At 41.5% G+C, this 4,163-nt stretch overlaps 1 pseudogene; it reads left to right on the top strand.

Annotated features, from left to right (window-relative positions):
• Window positions 1-1,137: 1,137 nt before the first annotated feature.
• LOC143653127 (magnesium transporter NIPA2-like) lies at window positions 1,138-2,331 on the top strand (annotated as a pseudogene).
• Window positions 2,332-4,163: the final 1,832 nt, after the last annotated feature.

The following is a 4,163-nucleotide window of genomic DNA, read 5'->3' on the forward strand; positions in this document are numbered from 1 at the left end:
AATGGGACAAAACAGTACCTACCTCAGGATTGTGGTGAGGATTAAGTGAGATATGTTAGAAACAGTACTCAGTAAGTACTTGTGACAGGCAGAATGATGGTCCCCAAAGATGTCCATGCCCCAAACCCTGGAACTTGTGAATATGGTATGCTCCATGGCAAGGAAGAGTTAAGGTTACAGGTGGAGTGAATGTTGCTAATTATAAGACCTTAAAATAAGATTAACCTGATTATCAGGTGGTCCCAATGTAATCATAAGGATCCTTTGACCATAAAAGGGGGAGGCAAGCAAATCAAAGTGATAAAAGAAGAGAAAGACTCTACTAGCCATTGCCGGCTTTGGAGCCCTCTAGCCAAGGAAAATGGGTGGTCCCCAGAAGCTAGACACTCCAGATTCTTTCCTAGTTCCAGGAGAAAGGAAGGCGTCCTGTTCATACCTGATTTTAGCTCCCTGAGACCCATTTTGAACTCCTACCTCCAGAACTGTAAGTTAATAAATAAACATTGTTTAAAGTCTGTGGTAATTTGTTACAATAGCCATAGGACAGGAACACAATACTTAATACGTGCTAGCTGATAATTTAATTTTTCCCTCTTATTAAGTGACGTTCATGTTATGGTTGGCAAGCTCAGAGTGATGAACGTCCTATTTATAGATCTAGCGTCTCTGTCTGGGTTCATTTTCACTTCAATATTTTCCTAGTGTTCTCAGAATAAATACTATAAGCCCCCAGCAGCAGCGGCAGCCGGGTGGAGGTGGTCCCGGGCAGGGTCCCCCAGGGAGGAGGCGGCGCGCTCAGCTGCAGCCGGAGGTCCTCGAGCTAGGAGAGCAGTGGCCGCTGGGGCGCTGGCAGTGGTGGTGGTGGGGCAGCCTGCACCGGGGTGTGAGCCGCGGAGACACGGCGGAGCCAGGAGGGGCAGCCCTGCTGCAGGCCTGCTGACCCAGCTCACCGCTGGGACTGACCTTTAGTACATGGAATGGGAGCAGAGCATTATCAGGTCTGAGATTAGCCCAATAGCTCCCGCCTATGCCCTGTGTTCAAACTATTTAAGACTGCATTGTCCTGTCTCCAGTACCAGCAGGTTCTGTGTTCGGTGATCAGTGTGAGTCACAGGAACTTCTTAAGTAGAAAACGAGATGTGCCAGGGACATGGAAAATATGACTTGCGTATGGATTGTCTGTGAGGGTCAGCATTGTCATTGGAGGGAGTTTCATTTTGGAGAGGTGCGGGGAAGGCCTCGGGCCATTTGCCAGAAAAGGCTCCGTGAAAGCCGGGCAAAGTGGCCTCGCACATCTGAAGGCCCGGCCGGGGCCGGGGCTGGTGAGGCGGCCCACCTCGCGGTAAGCGTTGCCTCCGGCCTCTTAGTGACCCGGGTGAGGGCACTCGGTGTCTTAGCGAGTGCCCTTCTTTCTTCATACTAAGTGAAAGACTTCAGTGTTGTGGGAAAACTGGGTGTTTGTTAAGTATTTGAGTCTGCACTTAAGTTCGTTCGTGCCCCAGAAGAGGAGATGGAGACCTTAAATGAAATGTCTCACAAGCTCGGTGATGCAGGTTTTGTGAGCTTTGCAATCGTGTGGTCATTGTGTCCTTGATATCCATCTTCGCGGTGGGGCCTTGCCACGGACGAATGTTCTTGTGTTGTATGGTAATCTGCTCTGTGACTGCAGCGTTTTCCACCTCCTCTGTCAAAGCCTGGGCATTGCTAGTGAAGAACTGTTTGCTGGAGAGCATGTGCTGCGGCGTGAGTTTTGCTGCCCGGCCTGTTAGTATGTGTGAGCACGCAGATTATTGAGCTGAATAGGGTGCTGGACATAGTCAACACTTCCATTGTGATGCTGAAATATTGCGTATTCTTCACAATGAGGTTTTTTTTCTTCTTCTTCTTCTTTTTTTTTTTTTTACATGGGCAGGCACGGGGGATCGAACCCGGGTCCTCTGGCATGGCAGGCAAGCATTCTTGGCCTGCCCCACACACAATGCGTTTTAACTGGTTCGGCTATTCTTTTTAAGGAGTGGCAAGATATGCGTGATTATGTCATTGGTACTTTGACTTTCCTGACCATCATTATGGGGATATTGTTATTGTATGCCTTGAAAGATGTCAGTTTTAGTCTAAGTCTGCCACAGCCTTTTCAAAAAGACAAGAAAGCAATGAATAACAATCTCTCTAATGCATATGAAATTCTTAGTAAGAAAGCTTGCCCTGTGGAATTGAAGAACACACTTGTGAAACTATCTCCCAAAGAAATGGAAATCTGACAGCTTTTTTAAAAAGAAAAAATTAAAAATTTAATCTACAATTCTGCTATAAAGTGAATTTGAATTTCAGAATGGGTCTGAAAAAGCATTGTCCTCAAATAAGGTTCTCTATTCTCCACTGAAAGGAGGAAGAGAGAAATGAGACGGAATGTCAATGGCTGAGAGATTCCAAACAGAGTTGAGAGGTTATCCTGGAGGTTATTCTTACACATTAAATAGATATCACCTTTTCAGTTAAAGTGTAATGGAGAGGCTGGAGGGAACTGCCTAAAAATGTAGAGCTGTGTTCCAGTAGCCATGTTTCTTGAAGATGATTGCATAATGATACAGCTTTTGCAATGTGACTGTGCGATTGTGAAAACTTTGTGTGTGATGCTCCTTTTATCTACCTTATCAACAGACGAATGAAACATACGGACTAAAAATACATAATGGGGGAATGAATGTTACAATAAATTTAGTAGATTGAAATATTGAAATGCTAGTAATCAATGAAAGGGAGGGATATGGTATGTATGAATTTTTGTTTTGTTTTCTTTTCTTTTTCTGAATTGATACAAAAGTTCTAAGAAATGATCATGATGATGAATATGCAACTCTGTGGTAATATTGTGAATTACTGATTATGTATGTAGCACGGAATGATCATATGTTAAGAATGTTTGAGTTGTTATTTTAAAAAAATTTAAAAATTAATTAAAAAAAATAAGGTTCTCTTAAGATAATCTTTTTAAAGGTAATGTTAATTGAGACCAAGATGCTGCTTTTCTTACATTTAAACAATGGTAACTCACTAAAATGACCTTAGTATGTGGCCAATTCCTATTTCTATTAACACTGTATTATCATCATCATTATTATTATTTTATTTATTTGTTTGTTGCATGGGCAGGCACCAGGAATCAAACCCAGGTCTCTGGCATGGCAGGCGAGAATGCTGCCTGCTGAGCCACGATGGCCTGCCCAACACTGGATTATTTTAGAGATACTTTAAATTTTGCATCCTTTACCCAAAACTAAATGCCCTGAATTCAATTTTAAGTCTATGAAAATGCTTTATTTTTTCATAGACGATAAAAGTCTGAAATGTCATCTTCTCTGTCAATCCCTGTCCATTTTAAAGCTTTTTTATTAAAAAAATAAAATTATCTTGAATACGTTATACTAAGGTAAACCATAGTGAATTATGGTGAATAATGAATTATTTTAATATTCAACTGTTATTTTAAGGGAATCTTAAGTTACTAAATGAGGGTAAACTCTAGACACAAAAAAGGCCGTGACTTGGTTACCGCAGGTAAGATTTCATGCATTTATCTGATGGACTTCTTGGGCAGCCATTTTGTTAAACCAGGTATGTCTTGCCTCTCTGGGGACTGGGTTCTCTTCTGGAGTCTGCCAGTTTTATTCTTCAGTTAGTCCAGTCTTGTGATACTTGAAACGTGATTATTTTACATCACTCTTATACTTTTCAAACTATTTTCTTCATGAGTTATGTTGTTATTTAGACCTTTTAACAACTCTGGGAAATAAAATACAATCAGAAGGCTAGGGTCATTTCTTAAATTTAACTCCTGTTATAATAAAAACACAAATTGATCCATAAAGAAGTACATTCTATAAATAGTGGCTTAGAGCATAGTTCTTATTGTATTAGTCTAGATTCCTGGCTACAAGCAACAGAAACTTACTCTCTCTAACTTAAGCAGAAAAAGAATTTGTTGGCGAGATACTGGCTGGTTCATAGGATTAGCTGGAAGGCTGCAGAAAACTGCAGACTCAGAAAATTAGCAGGAGTTGAGAACGATCATGAAGCAGTTGACAGGGCCAAAATGAAGACTGGTAATGTTCAAAGGCTTCTACTGGACACTCAATGCCAATAGTTGTGGATACTCAATGCCA

Source organism: Tamandua tetradactyla, chromosome 13, assembly GCF_023851605.1.
Source record: "Tamandua tetradactyla isolate mTamTet1 chromosome 13, mTamTet1.pri, whole genome shotgun sequence".
Taxonomy (NCBI): domain Eukaryota; kingdom Metazoa; phylum Chordata; class Mammalia; order Pilosa; family Myrmecophagidae; genus Tamandua; species Tamandua tetradactyla.